Below are 18129 nucleotides of genomic sequence, written 5' to 3'. Positions count from 1 at the left end.
ATTTGCTGTTGGGGTCAGGTACCCCAAGTATTGGTACACTGCAGCTCCGGTAGGTCCTGGTGACTCCAAACTTGGGGAGGGTTGGTTGATCCGACCCTTTGGAACTGTTGTGCCTTTTCTTGCTTTGGCGCTGCTTTAAGGTTATCGGGGAGCACATTCACAGACCAAAATTCATGGAATTGGTGCCTGTGGTTTACAGGCGAGTGGTACCTTTACTCCAAGGGAGCCTCACTGTGATTTCCCATAGGCTTGCGGTGCTCTGGGGTTCTTGGAGTCCTTTCAGCTTTCAGGAGGACACAGCAGTAGTGACTGTCGAGTCCTGGGAGCAGCAGGCATGGTTAGGTGACTTTTTCTTTTGCAGCAGGGCTTCAGTTCTAGAGCAGAGGGTCTGCTTTGTCCTGGTCTTCTCTTGTCCATCGAATCTGATGCTCAGATCTAGGAGTGTCACCTAAATACTGAATTTATGGGCGTTACAAGGGAAGACAGGTAGTAGCCAATGAGCTACTTAACGTTAGGGTGTTGTCGTAATGGACAAAGACATCAAGTTGATTTAAGTAGATTTCATGGTATAACTGGTCTCCTGGGCAGAGACACATCTTCCAGTCACAACGAGTAGCAATAACTGTCAAACTCAGAATCTCTTCACACAGTGAAGATACTCTATAGAAGCTTCCAAACAAAAAGATCTATAAACATTCTTAAACAACCATTGATAAATGTAACATAAATACTACATAAGTTTTTCCTTTAAACAAAACAAGAGTTGGCAAAGGAAAAGAAAAGAAAAGGAATAAGAAAAAGAAGAGAAAATGGAAAAGATAAAGAGAAGAGAAGAAGAATACTAAAAGTCAGGTAAAGAAACACTTTATAAACATTAACTTCAAAAACTGTGAGGGATCTTTACCTCACGCGTACTACGCCTTAAAACAACGGGTCTCCTACAATCTTCATTATTAGTAATGACATTTCTGTCAAAAACATTGTCAGCCTGATGACTTTTCACTAAGATATTCTTATTCCACCAATGTCCATTAACTAACTTTACAGAGTTTTTCCTGACATCACTGACTTTAATTGGAGGACTGAATTTAGAAAAACCTTTCTTAACATGTATAGGTTTTTTGATGAGTACAAAATCACCAGAAGAAATTTTCACGTTCTTCACGTTTTTTTTAAAATCAAAATACATTTTCTTTTTACCTTGTACACGTTCAACCTGCCTCATGACCACAACATCATTCCATCGTTCCCCTTTGATCCACTTGCTCATCCATCCCGGACAGGAGTAGAAGCCTTACGACCACGTAAAATTTCGAAAGGTGGCACTCCCGTAGATGAGGGGGAGTTGTTCTATAAAACCATAGCATACTCCAAGCCTTACAACCACGTAAAATTTCGAAAGGTGGCATTCCCGTAGATGAGGGGGAGTTGTTCTATAAAACCATAGCATACTCCTCACTGAACTGCTCACAACACATTTGTTAGATAAAGCCCATTGTATACACTCACCTAAAACCCTATTCATACGTTCCAACAAACCATTTGTTTGTGGATGATACAAAGAACATTTAAGATGTTTAATACCACACTTGATCAAATAATTCTCAACCTCTGAAGCAACAAATTGTGTCCCATTTTCAGTCACCAAATATTCTGGAAACCCCTCCTTCAGAAACACATCACTAAGGAAACACACCACTGTCCTTGGAGAGACATCTTTCACAAACCTCACCTCCGGCCATTTAGAATAGTAATCCATAAGGACCAAAGCATACCTAGATGAGACCTCCAATGCATGAAATGGTCCCACAATATCTAAACCTAACTTATTCCAAGGACCAAATGGCAACTCAATTGTGATAATGGTGGAGTCCGTATTTTCAAAGCTTTACCGCAACTTGAACAAACTACACATGATTTAACAAAGTCATCAATCTTCCTGTCCATGTTCGGCCACCAAAATGAAACCCGAACCCCTTTTTTTGTCGTTGTGGCACCCAAGTGCCCTTCATGCGCAAAATGTATTAATTGTCTTCTTAAAACCACAGGAGGAATTAACCCTCTAGTCACCACTTCCTGTGAAAACATGCACTACCCTAGCCCTGATAGGAGTTGTTGCTACTGTCCCACAATGGTGGAATTTCAGGAGAGGGATTTACATCACCTGCCCTGCCCTAGGGGTGGTGGCTAAGTGAGGACCCTCCTCCTAATCTAACAAATGTTCCTTCCTTTCCTCCCACCAAAATTGAAGCAGGATAGGGCGCTTGGCCTCCCCTACTATCTGGAGTTTCCTGGGTTGAATTTCAAAGGCGGCATTGCTTTTGAAGCTTCCCACCCAGGAAGTCCATCCAGGCCTGCAAAAAGTGTGAAGCACTCCGCCCAGAGCAGGCTTTGTCTCTCTCCTCTGAGTGCACTGGCTCTCAGCCCATGAGGTCAGTCAGAAACATGTCTGTAGTAGCAGGCTGGTGAGAACAGTTCAGGGACCACACCAGTGCTTAGTAGTATTTCAGGGGACCCTCTAAAAGGGTCTCCTGTGTGAATTTATTAATAAATCCAATACTGGCATCAGTGATCATTTACCAAGACAAGCTATTTGGTACCAAATACCTTAGAAATCAGTGAAGCCATCATTAAGGTAGAAAACTCATGTTGACAAGTATCCAGCCCATGTACTCTTTATGAATTCATTATGCACTTACAACATCTAGAATGTAGAATGTCATGCACCCTGCATTATATGTATGTTTTGCACCAACGACAAATATACACAAATAATTAATTTACACCTCAAGACCAGCCAACTGAATCAAACCCTTTGGTTTCAGTGTAAAACATGGGAACACTCATAGCTCTCCAATGCACATCACAATTCAGGCACATCACTATTTGTTTGGTACCTTAGGAAGGGGCTATGACACAATCAAGTAATGTATGCCTCAACATCAAATCATGTGCATTATAATTGATAATTTATCAACAACCTCAAACATATCCATTTCTATCTCATGCAAATGGTACCACTGATCAAGGCTTGCTCTGCAATAAATGTCTGCCAGTGCAGACCTTCACACAGCTTGGTCAGCGTATTGAACAAGCTTAGTTTGCGCTTAAGGACCATCACTGCTTCTCCAAAACAATGACATGTACCTGGAAAAGCTGTGATTTACTCCAGGGTATTTAATAATTGCCTTAATGATTTTGAGAACAACTTGGGAGGAGCTGTAATCAACTCTACATTTCTACTTAGAAGAGTGCTCATGCTTTGTCACACAGATAATTTACTCCTCATTGTGGGGCAGGGCAACAAAGAGAAATGGGTGCTCCTTGATGCCATGCTGTCTAAAATAAACTGAAAATCAATTCTGATGAGAACCTACCTACAATTGTTTGCAAATCAATTTTACTGGGTATTTGTCAGTTGCTAGATATGCTTCTGTAGGGTTGGGTATCTTCCGCCATATGCAGAAAGAGACGAAAAACAAATTGTGAAAGGAAACAATTGTCCACCAACTCTTAGCTACCTGTCTTTGACTTTATGATGCTACCTATGTACTCATAGGCCATGTAGCGGAATCTCCATTAAGGTTGGGGGGGTGTTCACAGAATGATGCACATATCAAGTAGATAACTATTTGCAGCCGTCTGTGATTGTCTACAAACACATGGGTCTTTATTTGCCTGCAAGGAAGAAGAAACTATCATCCCTTTGATAGAAATGGCATAAAGGACGCTTGTGTTTTAAAGTAGCTTGATGCTGATTTTAATAATAAAGATATCAGATTTAAAAACACATGGAGGAGCAGTCAGTGGGCACTGCCTTCTCCCCTTAAGATTGTCTGCCACAATTTCTAAAGGGGAAGCTCTACAATGGGTACAGCTTCCCATTTGCGAAAGGCATACCACTTTCTTTGAGAAATCAGTAACTTCCAATGATTTCCATCCACAATGTAGGCATGAAATTATTGCAACAGTTCATTGTGATTTATAATTAGGAGGGAACGCCCCTTTAGTCTCCTTCTTAATTGCAATTCCGAATGAGCCAGTAAACCCATTTTGCAATTTATAAAGACTTATCTGGATTATAAAATAGGTTTAGGAGATAACAAAAGAACACTTTGTGGTGCAAATCATATGTTTTTCCAAATCAAACAATTTGCAACCTTAAAATGGCTTTAGAAATCAGCCCCTTAGTGCGATATCCATTACAGTTTTTTAAGGAAACCTTGCTGTCTAGTCATTCTTGTGTGCTTTATTTGCTAGAAGAATGTTTTACAGACATTCAACACAAGGCTTGTGGGCCATTTTCTTCGGTTGCTTGTATTTCCTGATTCAACTTAAGGGGCTCCTGCATATACATATGGTACTCCGCCTGCTGCTTAGCTCATTCTATTAATAGCCTAGAAAGCCGTGCATAGAGGTGATTTCTTAGAGTCTGACAGTAATTAGACTCCAGTTAGGTATCTTTTCAAGTGGTGTTCTGTGGGCAGTTCTTTATGTTCCATTTGCTTCAAAATACATTAAAAAGTTGGATCCAGATTAAATTATAGAAACCCCATCAGGGTGTAAAAGCATATGATACTATATGCTGAACTATGTGGTTAGGCTAATTGCCTCTTGATAACTTCTTAAACAACAAGACTGTTTAAGCAGAATACAAAGAAACGTGGGATGACTGTTTTTGAAGAGACCAAGAAAGAAAAACAAAAATATAGTGGCAAATTAAGGCAATATACATAATCCACGTATATAGCATTGTAACACATGATTATTTAGTTTTTTCCTAAAAACTAATTCTGACAGATGTCATCATTGAATTGTGGGATATACTTAATCGTTATACAGAACCAATCTTAGATGTATTCAGTGTGGTGTGTGGTATTTAAAGTGAAAATGAAATCTTTAAAGGGACACTGAACTATTTGAGGAAGTGCAAGTAACTAAAATTATTGGGATCTGAATGAGTATTGGTGAGACCTGTCAGCCTTAGAGTGGTCCTATCCTAATATTTTTTGCTTTTTGCCTACACGTTCTGCTGAATCTTTTTGTTGGCCATAGGATTCTGAGCACTTTAACACTGCTAATCAGTGCTAAAATGCATGTGCTTCTTCCCTAAATTTTTGTGTAATTGGTGTATACTTGATTGACATATTTAATATACTTGTAAGTCCCTTGAAAGGTGGTATATCAGATAGCCAGGCCCTATAAGTTAAATGCTACCAAGGAGCTGAGTATGCCACCCACAGAAGTAGCCTTTTGAAACTGTCTCAGGCCGGCCACTGCAGTATCTGTGTGTGTAGATTGCTGCCACTTTGACTTGGCATTTAAAACTAATTGCCAAGCCTTAAACCTCCCTTTCATTACATATAGGTCACCCTTAAGGAAAGCCCTAGGTAGCCCTATGGGAAGAGTGCTATGAAAGGTACAGGGATGGCATATACTTTCATGTTTTGCATGTTCTGGTAATGACAAACAGCCTAATTTGTTTTTACTACTGTGAGGCCTACTCCTCTCATAGATTAGCATTGGAAATTCCATAATACACTTTTAAGCTGTAAGTCCTGATCAGAGAGGGGTAGCTTTTTCATGATTCATATTTTTGGAATGGTATTGATAAATCCTACATACTGGTGAAGTTGTATTTAACATTACTATTTTAGAAATGCCACATTAAGAAAGTGGACACTTATTTGCACTTATTGCTTGTGTGTTTGACATCCTGTCTTCAATACATGGCTGTGTGACAGCTGCACTTTGTGCATTCCCTCTAGACCGACACAACACAGGAAGGATAGGTGTGTCTGAGTACCAATCTAAATACACATACATTTGAATTCTAATGGCATTGCCTGTGCAGGATGGAAGGGGAGGCTAACATTTCACTTGAATAGGTATTGTCCTGTCCCCACACAATTGGCTGATTTACCTCAGGTAGATTGGCAGACAGGACTGGGCTGAAAGTGGAACGTCTGCACTTCAGAGAGCTACTTTGAAGTCACCCCTACAACAAAGGTACTTTTGGATACAAGCACTGGTTCTCTGACCCCCCAAATCAGTCACTTCTAGATCTTGAACTAAATCTTTGACAGAAGGACTGCTGTGCTGCTTAAAGTTCTCATCTTCAGACTGCAGACAGACTTGGGAGGTGTGCTGTTCTCTTGTGCTGCCCTGCTGCCTGCTGCTCTCGGACCCTGCTGAAGGAGAGATGGACTCTGCCTTTGACTCCAAGTGATCTCTAAGGGCTTGTTGGCTTGCTTCCTGTTGCTTGAGACTCAGGGCAATCATAATCCTACCCTTGCTCCTGTGCCTGGCTCACTAGAAGCGGCCCAGATACTTGCAACATGGATTTCAATGTTTCTTCTCTCTGCTGGTAGCAGAACCGGCACATCGACCTGGTTGCAGGAGAAAAAGCATTGCATTTCATCATAACCAGCGCTATGCCTCGTGAGATTGACGCATCATGACAACATACCGCCAGTCTCTGCACATCATCACAAAATTGTTCTCTTTTGACCATTGATTATGTAAATGTTTGGAACAAAGGAATATCACTAATGTTTACATTGCTGGTTTTTGCAAATATTGATATGGAGTATGACAACTGGAAATGATTTCTGATAAAATTTTATAAATAATCAATTATGTGTATCAAATATGTACATTCATTTATATATAACAAAGTACGATGGATGAATTTTGATATTTAAATAAATAAATAAATAAATAAAACCAATACATACTGGTTGGATATCTCTTCTGGTAATTATTGCCAGTAAGAATGTCGGAATTCTAGAATTTCTTTGCCTGCTTTAACTGTAATTTACTATGCAAAGGTGTGGTTTTACATGTTATTGAATATTCCATGTCAGGGCTTTTTATCCTAGACACAGGGGCCTCAGTTATTTCCAAGATATTTTTTTTTGTGGTGTATTCATCGTGTTACTGTCTGTGTGTGTGTGTGTGTTGCACACATACTTTACACTTTGCCTCTTCAGTTCAGCATGACTGTTCTGTGCTAAGCCACCAGAGAGTGAGCACAGGTAAAGATTTAGTGTGCATCTTACTCACCCTGACAAGATTGGTGGTTCCTGTCTCACCTGGGTGCAGACCTCAGCCAACTAGGATTCACAGTTCTAAGAGTATTCAATTAAATAAAGAACTCATTGCCTGTAATTGTGATGAGCTCTCCATAGTCTGTATTATAACCTATAAAGTGGATGTGGCTTATGCCATCTGGTTTGAAGTCCTAATTCTAGAGCCTGTTGGTAGAAATCTATGGAATTTCAAAGTAAAATTTGATTCTTGAATGTTCTTGTTTTCGAAATAGCACCAACCCCCCTCACAATTTCTTTCTGATGAAATTGGTACTGTGGAAGCAGGCTAGAATCTACATCAAGATACATCTACATCTACATCAATCATGTCTCCGCACAAGAGCTGATGTGCTACTCTTAGGGGCCCATTATCATGTCGAGCGGATTGCCTCCGCCAGGCTGGCGGTAGCCACCGCCGGCCTGGCGGAGGCAATCTGCTCGACACCTATTCCCGGATTCCCCCCCCGCTGTATTAGGATTGCGGGGGAGAGCACGGTGGACGGAAAGACCGTCCGCCGCTTTACCACCGCGGTCGCCTTGTGATCGCGGCGGTAATGGAATAATATGGTGGCGGTGTCCAATGGACACCGCCAGCCATATTACAATGGCCACATATAGGTGCCTTTCCACGGCGGCAATGCCACCACGGAAAGGCAGGCGGTGTTTGCTGCGGCAGCCCCCTGCAGGGCCCCCAGGTGATGCTGGTTTAGGGGGAGGACAGGGGGGGTACCTAAGGTACCCCCCACTTTTGCATATGCAAAGCGACAGGCACCGCGCAGTGCCTGCCGCTTTGCACATGCAAATGCGTTCACGAGTATTTTGCATTGTGGCGGGCGGTGCAGAGTGCACCACCCGCCACAATGCAAAACATGGAGGACGTGCCCGCCACAGTGGCGGGCACATCCTAATTCCCCCTACGGGACCCCCGCCCTTATGGCTGGCGGTCCCGTTCTCTGTTAGGGTGGCGGGCGGACAAAGTCCGCCCGCCATCTTAATGAGCCCCTTAATGTCAGCAGAAGTGAGCATTCAAGCCATGGCAGCTAGTTGTCTGCATGGAGCTAGGCCCTTCTCAGGAGTGACCTTGAAGGAAAACAAAGGATCACCTACAAGTTCTCTAGACCTGAAGAGAATCAAGATTACGCCTGTATGAAACACCACCTGCCTAAGATGCTGCCCACATTTTAATGGTTTTTTAAAAATACTTTTTGATTTCATGCATTTGTTGTGGTCTGAAGGATGCTGGCTAAGCTGCAACCTCTTCTGGCTAAATGCAAAATAGATTCCTCTACACTCTCAATGCAGGTTCTATTCGATTGCCATTGGTCTGTTGTAGTGTAAGTATACATACTCATGCAAACAGGAAGCACATCATGAGACCTGATATGTTCTAAGTTAACTCCAGCAAATTTAGGAACCATAGACCTGTTGCAGATGTGTGATTTATGATTTCTAGCTGCTGGTTGGAATGTGTTTTTTTAATTCAATCTGTATGACAAATTATTCAACTTAGATTTCGTTATATTGTCCCAGTGTTCATAGTGTTGATGGGGAATACTACATTCCAAGTGTGAAAACAGAAGAGCAGAAAGTATCGAGAAAATGCTGTCAGTGTCGATGGGAGCCAGTGTTATCCAGAAATGCTGCATCGAAATCAATCAACCTCCAGTTTGAGTCTCAACACCTTGTTTAGTCATCTAAAAAATTGGTCTCAGCATTCATTGTTATCTATGTTTGAAATCATCACACAAAAAAGATAAGGGAAAAACAAGTGACAGATTTCTTTAGAGATGAGAATCTGTTCAACGGTTTAGGGCAAACAGTTGTTCATGGGGATAATCCCTCATACATCATACATCATAACGATACATTGCACCTGGAGTATCCTCTCTAAAGAGCTTGACCCGTGCGTTTCTTAATCTTAAACTTGTCAGAGTGAGTGCATTTTAGGGGCTGAGAGTAATGGGGCACCCATCAATCATATGCAGATGCCAACTCTGCCCTCTTCGAATATACTCACTTCATTTACAGGCACAGAGATTATTGTAGTTTTCCCAGTGGTAGAGTTACTGCTGGCTCTGCTGTCAGGAAAACATACACTACTGTGGATGTAGCAAAAGAAATCCCTCCTTATTGGGTTTTTTCTGACTCGATGTCTATTGGCTTTTTTCCTGTCTGGTATGGAAAAAAAGAAGAAATGTCTGAGTGAGTGAAGAAAGACAGATGGATGAAGCACTACGTCCACCACATGTGAATCGCATTCTCGTCAACTATAAGAAGGTTAACTTATCGCCCTGTAAATCCTTACTTTCTCTGTTCTACTCTAACCCCTGGCATTTTATGTAATGTTGGATGGGTTTATGAATGGGTTTGCTTTTGCTTACCAGGGGAGGCTCAGACAAATTTCAGGAGAACCACCCTGCGAGCTGGAGTTTCAGATAAAATAGGTGTATATGTGCAACCTCATCTGGACATTATTTGGTCTTTCCTGCTGTTCTTCCACTAGCTTTCCAAAGATCCTACCTAGCATGCACACATGCTGCAAAACCTTAGAACCAACATTGATCAATCAATCAAGTATTTACATAGCACAGCTAATTGCCTGTGTGGGTCTCAAGGAGATGACGAACTTCCATTCCTACTGAACGTAGCCAATGTACCAAACCCACATTCTTTACTCTGCACATTTTACAAAAGCCAGTCCAGTCCATGGTGACTCCTTTACACCATACCCTTGCACTTGCTTCAGACTCATGTTCTCTTCCATGTTGAGTACTGCAAAGGCATCTTCATTCTTCTCCCTGACACAGTCTTTGATACATTCTAAAAGATGCTGAATTATTTTGCCCATTTAAACTTCCATTAGAGGAATCACATCACGCCTTCCCTGAAATTGCTCTATTGGTCTCCCATAAAATAGAGTGTTGAGTTTCAAATCTTTGGTTTAAAACAAAAATATACCCACTGTCATGTACCTGACTATCTATCAAAGATATTACTCCTACTCCATTGATCCTGACGCTTAAAGTTAGCTGCCCGTTGGGCATATGGGCTGTTACAACCATTTCATCTCACAGTTCATCTCTGTGGAAATTTCTCACACAGATTCTAAACCTCGTAAGGTAAATATTTGAAAGTAGAAGAAATTATGTTACCTACCTTATGGACTAGGCATGACCTAACTGATTCTACCACCAGCTTTCAACCTTCACTTCCAATTCTGCCAACCCTTTTCCCATAAAGCTTTGCTGCACTTGAAAGACTGTGTTAACTTTGCACAAAACCAAAAAACAAGATAATTGTAGTGAAACCAAATGAACATCTTTGGACTTCTAGTCATCCTATTCCAATTAAGAAGGGAGTTGCACCGAGAAAAATACTGGCTAGGGAATAGATTGACTCATGTGGATTGCTCAACCTTTTGAAGTAGGAAAGCAACCTCTCAGCTTCAATTTCAATGGCTAGTGTCATTATTCAAATTAAAATGACAGGATTATTGTGGTTTCACTGCCAGCAGAACCACAATCAATATGTATACACTTCTTGGAGTGGGTTTCCTGTTTGCTTGTGATTGGATGGTTTCTGGAGCATTTAGGTTTCCTTTTGGTTTTGATAGGTTGAGGGAACCCTTCCGCTGCTGAAATCATTGAACTATTTTTCATTCTTTTTGCCATCATTTGTGATTTAAGTAACACAGAAGACAGTGGTTCACTGCAGACTTATTTACATGAAAAATCATCAATTAGTGAATATGTGACTCATCCAAAAGGGAACATAATTCCTCACATAATACTGTATAATGTACTGTATACCATGAACACAGCTTCTGTTTTAAAACGTATTCAGTTATTAACATTAGCAACAGCACCATCCATAAGGGTGGAAAGTCCGTCCCCCCACACATGTTGGACCTAAAGAGTGTCTGTCAGGCTGAGCAAAGGTCAGCCTGACAGACAATCTTTATTTTCAGGACAGGGAGCCAGGAACTAAACATGTGCTAAATTCACAGGCTCTTTGGCCGAGTGAGATGAACTTTAATGGGCTGAGGATGTCACAGCTCCTATAGGCGTGACCTTCTCAGCTCGGCAAAGCATCTTGAGATTCTCTCCCTCATGACAATGAGAAGTGTCACTGATTGCCTCGGCCCTGGGTACTTCCGTTTTAAACACTTAAGTGCCCTGGGCCGAATGTCAATCACTGACACCTCTGCACAGAATGGGATGGGGTCTGCAACTCTCACTGAACCCATCCAACTATGTGACAAGGTAGGGCCTGTTGCCTCCCCTCTTTGGCTGATTCAACCCTCCTGGCACCTCCTAGTCTTCCCTCCCCAGGAGTTGCTGCAGGTAAATGTTGTGTTTTGATTGACTGTTGGGTGCGTGTATGTATGAATAAATGTGTATTCATGAGTGAGTATTGAATGAGCGTGTGTGCACATGTCTATGTGAATGCATGGGTATAGGGGAAAGTGTGCACGTGGTGTGTGAGTGCCCCTTTATTATCTGCTTACAGTGACAATGGACATTAGAATTGTTTTTAAATTGCATCTGAAGAGTGAGTAATGCACATTGTTTGAGGGCAACCCTAGCCTAGTGAGTGTTCTCTCAAGCTGCTTATTACCTCCCAAAATGTACAGTGCTCTTTTAACTCCTTGGTTCCCTATGGACAAATACAATAGTTAGTGAAGGGGCAGAAAACAGCCACTATGATCAGTGGTCTTCTGTTTCTACTCAGATATAATCTACATTGTTCCAATTAAGTTGCTTCATGAATCTACATCAATAAAAGCTGCAAATACTATACCTGCATTTAATTAGGCACCTAACTTGTACCACACAGATGGACATACTTAAAGGCAAGTGTAGGATCTGATACTACAGAAACAAACTGAATATGGTCTCCACCATTGCATGTCTATCTGTAACCTCATTAGCACGCATTATCGGCTCTGAGGTGGCAAATCTGAATAAAACTTGACGAACAAACGCGACAAGAAAAACTCTAAACCACTCTGCAGGTCCGCCACATGTGCAATGCTCAGTGCCATTGTGCCCACTGCAAATCACAGCTCTCAGAGGGAAGCGACTGTCTGTAGGTAATTGAATCCCTGATGACAGTTCATTCAATTGAGCGGTGAGATAGAAATCCGGGGCCTTTTCCAGGAGTGTGTGCATCTAATTAATTGCATTTAACGATCACAAACAGGCTGGATAATTCTATCCTCCCAAGGGACCCAGGGAGCTGTTGTGACTACAGACGTAAGTGCTGGTATTTCGGTACCAGTGATGCATCACGTGAGGTAACAAACACATCCTTCCCTGAAATAGAATCCTCTGATTCAGACTAGCAACAAATAATTGGGCTTGGGTAAAAATAGGAGTCACATTAGCTAAACTGATATCCAAGTGAGCACCCTCTTGTGAATTCGTCTCATCAGTGTATTCAAGGAAGAATACCTGAAAGTATCAAACCATATGAATTATGTAATTCACGTGAAAAGTGTTCAAAGTCATAACAAAGGGACTCAAAGTGCAGCAATGATTTTCAGTCAGACAATTTATTTAAGATTTTAAGCTTCACTTAAATATTTTCAAAACTGACCAAAGTTTACGTTGTGATGCTCCATGTTCACAATCCCATTTCAGAAAAATCTGGGGAACAGTACCTCCATGGAAATTTGATTTTCATCCATGAATATGTTTGGCTTTGTAGATTCATATTAACTCCTCTTGGACAGTAGAATTGGAAGGCGATCACTTACAAGGTCATTCCCCTTTAAAATGCGCTATAAACCATGACTGAGGTCCTGCTCAGTGTTCTATGCCTTCCATCTTCTGCAGCACTGATTGTGATGGTACTATTGCTGCACAGTATACATAGGTGAGTTCCCTAACTTTGAACACCCAAGATTCACTCCTATCTGCCCTCTCATGATTTAAATCAGGTCACTTAGAAAGATGGGTGCTGCCTGCAGCCTACGGACAGAGAGCAGGCCAGTTGTGTTGCTGGTGCTGCAAAGGCCTAAATAGAATGGAACTGAAGGATTCAAACATGGAAGGTGGAGGGTGCAACTGCAAACCAGTTTGTTCCACACTTAGAGAATATGGGAAGAATACTTGATTTTTATATGGCATTGCCTGACGTGCTCATCATTCTCTTGGCAAGAACCTTAAGTCTCTTTGACTACATTTTGTTGCCTGATCCGAACTAAGGGGCCGATTACAATGGCAGACAGACTTAAGTCCGTCCTCCATCGTCCCAGGGATTGGGACCACCTGCCTAAGTGGTGGCGGTCCCGTACCTCTAATTACAATGAGGCCTCATTCACGGTGGCCGCAAAAGGCAGTTTTAACATTGCGCCGGGTGCTGCTGGCTGCAGCATCCGCCGCAGTGTTAAAAAGGCAGGTTTTGCTTCCCACTGCACTATGTGCAAGGCACCACACGGTGCCTGCCACATGGTGCAGGACAATGGCCCCCCAAGTGCAAACCGAAAGTGCCCCTGCACAGGAGAGGCCCGTAATGTGCCCCAAAAGTCAATCCTCACCAGCATTTCCATGGTGGGGGAACCACAATGGAAAGGCTGGCGGGGATGCAGCATCCTGATATGGCGGATGGTGCCTGCTAGGCACCGCCACCATTCTATGAATGCGGGGCGGGTCCGTCAGAGGCAATCAGAATAGTTGCCTCTGTCGGACCCGTGGCGGACGGGCTTTCCGCCTACTAGCACACCGCCTGCCATCCTTATCTGGCGGGCGGGGAATGGCCTTACGATGGTGGTGAACCTGCCACCGGCAGGCTGCCAGTGATGGGTTCTCGGCCATCGTAATCAGGCCCTAAGTGTTCTCACATGCTTTATCTTTCACAGTGGTTTTCCATGTGATGGAAAGTTTAGCTAGAAGGGGCAACTTCGCCCATTCAAGATGTCAGAAACTGCCCCGGTAGAACATATTTTGAACGTTCTGCTCAGAATAGAGGCTAACCTTAGCATTTAACAAAAGAATCAAAGGTTTCAATCCTTAATTTGTCTCTTGCCCTCTAGAGCTCTGCATGCACACCTCATTAATCCCACGTGCCATGTCCTCTTCCCGGTCATCACTACTGAGATGACTCCACATGACCAAGGCAAGAAAACTCTAGGAATCTGAAATGAAAACCCAAGATACTATGCAGGTGATATAAAAAGGCTACCATTCCCAGCCACCTCCTGGTTGGGTCGTAATTAAAGCAGCAACTAAATTTAGTGATATCATCAGGTAATGTTTTGAAGAATCTTTCCTGCTGGGCTTAGGATAGCAAGCACAGCAACGTTTCCAGCATCTTCTGTCCAGTAGCGGTCGGTGGTGGGAGTAGCTGCCGGGCGGTGACGTGGGGAGGGGGAGAGGCAGGGTTGGGGGGGTAGTAATCTATGGATTACAGATGATTACAGGTAAGTAAACATATAATTAAATAAAACAAATTTTGTTGCGTGCACTGTATCACATTTGGGGATGCAGTGCGCACAACGAAATTCATTTTATTTATTTATATGTTTACTTACCTGTAATCCTCCGTAATCCATAGATTACTACACCCCACCCTGCCCCTCCCACTCCCCACGTCACCATCAGGCAGCTAATCCCACCACCGACTGCTACTGCGTCTGTCTGCATCACAAGGATTATAGAGGATTGGTGCTGCCAATGGAAATCATATTTAAATTCCATTATGTCACAACTGAATTGAAAATGTGAAGATGCTGCTGCTGTTTCAGTATGCTTTTATGAATGTACCTAAGGAGGGCTAAGATAATGTGTTGAGCATAAGTGGGAGATGATGGTTACTGCACATGTGTTTCCTTTAATTTAGGGAGAGAGTGCATCATTTTGCAATTTACGCCCAATGAGAGCTACGTAATTTTTATGCTGCTAGATTCTTTCACTTAAACTTGACTTACATCTTAATTGCTGGTTGAAATTATTGGCAAACGTTAATGTAAGAGGCTGGTCGTTCTCTTCTTCATCAGCATCCCAGGAAAGAATTATTGCCTTTAATTTTGAATCATATTATTTAAAATGTGGGTTTTGTAACTGATAGGGAGCCAAGTACTTGAAACGATTCTGTGTTGTACCAGTTTCCGCATACTTCCCAAATGGGACTTACAGTTCATATTCATGTGCTTGATATTGTTATGAGGATATGGAAAAAAGATAAAAATCAGTTTGTCCCAGTTTATGCAACATTTGTATCCAATGATCGATGTGGATTCAAAATGTGTGGTTTCTATGCCTGCAGATTTGATGACTGGCAGTTTAGTGGGGATGCCATCTATAGCAAAATGACCTATACTGAAAGATTCTGGTGAGAAGAAAGTTACTTTTTCCTTTAGAAAGATCTTTGCTGATTCATATTTAACATTGAAGGCCTCATTTACAACTAAATGTTGCAGCATCGTTATGCAAGCCATTTTCCTATGCCGAGCATTTTAAAAGCACAGGGATGCATAATTTTTACAACAATATGATGCATCTTCGTGCTTTCCCCTGCGCTGGCGCACAATTGGCTGCCATGCTCCAATGCAGGCATCCTTGAATCTTGTTGCAAGGGTGTCTGCGTTGTGGGATGATTGCTGTTGTGCAGAAAGGGACACCTTCCTGCACTAAAACAATAGTTAATGACGTTTTCCTCTTTGTATGCATGCTCCAGAATGCTGCACCCAAGGAAAGAGGAAAAAAATATGAGAAATAAAAGTATTTCTCCTCGCTGCGCCTCCTTACGCCTCTCCTGAGGAGGCATAGGATTCTGACACATTCCCAGGTTTACAAAAGTTTGTAAACCTGGGAATCCAGCAGAATCTGTAGGTGTTGCGTGGGAACCCCCACAGCAACTTCCATGGCACGTCACTGGCATGCGTGAAAAGGGGAAGTATTTACAAGCCCATAAAAAGCCATGCAGGGTGGCTTTGCAAGGCCTTGTAAATATGGGCCAGCAAACTGCACCACCGATGCACCAAAACAAGTGATGCACCGGCGGCACAAGGGGCTTGTAAACAATCCCCTGAATGCTCTGTCTTACTGGAGGCAATTGAGAGGCAGATTGATTTTATGTTTGATATATCATTTGATGTTGCTAGAGCATCTGGTCTAGCTAAAGGTTCTTCAATTTCTGCATGAAGAAACACAAATATAAAGGAGTAGCTTATCAATTTGTCAAAAAAAATATTCAGTTTTGAAAATACCAAGTGAGGGAACTTTTTTGGGGAAAGATCTTGAAGCAAAAATGCATAAGTTGCTCAAGGAGAAAAACACTCTTCTACATTTACATCCTGTCAAGAATAATTTTGTTCCTAAAATATGGCCTCTTCAGGGTGGGATCTTTCAGACCCCCTTTGCAGAGGCACAGGCTCAAGACTGATATTGATATAGTTGGGTCTGAACTGGGGTGGCAAAGTGAGCTAAAGAACGATGATGGATTCAACCCAGATCGGTGACTGGGAGTGAGTGTCTGAGAAATGTCAGCGCTCCGTCCATCATTTCCTTGTGTTTGCTTTGTTCACCCATAGCAGAGGCAACAGCCTAAGTCTTCGTATAAATCACAATGGAATGATTTTCAGAAGAAATGTTCTCATGAACAAATTCCAAACTCATCTCAATAGAAACAGCAGAAATCCTGAATCTTCTGGGAAGAACCTTTGCTTACCGGTTGGAAGTCAGATTCAGCACTTCTGAGAGGTGTGAGAGAAAGCTACTTCCAATTTTTGGGTGCTACAAATAATCAGTCAGGGATACCAGATTGAATTTGTGACTCTCTTGCATCTATGGTGTCAAAAGAAATCAGCGGCTTCAGTGTCAGGCAGAGGGCAAGCAAAGCAAATGATGGGCTTGTTCCATTTACTCTGATAGGAAGAGGCAAATGTGTATACTTAGTCATGTTCCTAATTCCCAAGGTTTCCGGGGAATACAAGATAATCAACAACTTGAAGGAGGTAAACAAAAGAGTCACAGTAATTCACTTGAAAATAGATAATCTGCAGAAAAGAATTCCTTTGCTTCTAATGGGTGATTTAATAGTCACTGAATTCGATTGACATGTTCTTTTATGTTCCAGTGGCCCCAGTTATTCAACAGATTGGCAATTAACACATAAGGTTTTAGGAATGTGAATAAGCATATGGTTAAGATCCACTCTTGATCCATCTTATTTATTTTTGGGCATATTTACAGTTTCCATAGGGATGTGGTTCCAAGGTGATCCAAGGCAGGTCAACAAGTAGCATTGCTATTTCTTGGGCTGAATTGAAGGGTGTTGCACTGTCAGATCTATACGGAGCAACTGCATGGACCTCTTCACACATGTAAAAAAGGATTTTCAGAAATGTGTAACGCAAGGCAGTGGAACCTCGTTAGGAATGCCTCTACTGCCTAGGGTTTGCGCTGGGAAAGAAATCCTGCAGGATGGGTATCAGATCACCGACAATTGCAAAGTACCACTTTTCTTCTTCTGAGAAAAAGATGTATGTTTAACAAATATGTTCTCACATGAATGTGCCAATTAAGATATGCTCTATTACACCAGGTGCATGAGTGAACACACTCGGCCACATTCAGACATACTTCAATGCATATGCCCTCCCTGCACACACAAATACCCCTCATTGTTTGCACATTTACAAAGAACATGAAAATCTTCGGAACTAGAGCTCTAAGAATTCAAAGATATTTTCTCATGCGTTTTATTCTTCATATAGAGGCTCATACCAGGTTTTTTGAGGGTACCTTGAGTATATTAGGGAGAGGAAGAGGCCTTTCGGGCTAGGGCGGTCGGCTCAAGTCTGGGGAACCGGGTTCGAGTCTTGGCAATGGCGCTCAACATCCTGTGATTCTGGACGAAAGTGAAAGTGTGCTTGTGTAACGTAACTGGTGCTCATGTAAAGCCCTCTGATACCATCAGGTCAAGTTTGCGCTATGTAAAATTCTGAAAAAAATATATATATGTGCGAGCTTCTTGGGTCTTGTGTATGCATATCTGTAGGTATGGTAAGAGCTATGCGAGCACCTGTTTGACA

The 18129-nt window shown here is 42.2% G+C and overlaps 1 protein-coding gene across 2 annotated transcripts in view; it reads left to right on the top strand.

The window, feature by feature from the left end:
- The window catches only part of GABRG2 (gamma-aminobutyric acid type A receptor subunit gamma2), a 561032-nt gene that overhangs the window by 227569 nt on the left and 315334 nt on the right, over positions 1-18129 (top strand). The window lies entirely within an intron of this gene.

The sequence above is a fragment of the Lissotriton helveticus genome, chromosome 7 (genome assembly GCF_964261635.1).
Source record: "Lissotriton helveticus chromosome 7, aLisHel1.1, whole genome shotgun sequence".
Taxonomy (NCBI): Eukaryota; Metazoa; Chordata; class Amphibia; order Caudata; family Salamandridae; genus Lissotriton; species Lissotriton helveticus.
The sequence above is the reverse complement of the archived record's forward strand: the minus strand, read 5'-3'. Positions and strand labels throughout refer to the sequence as shown.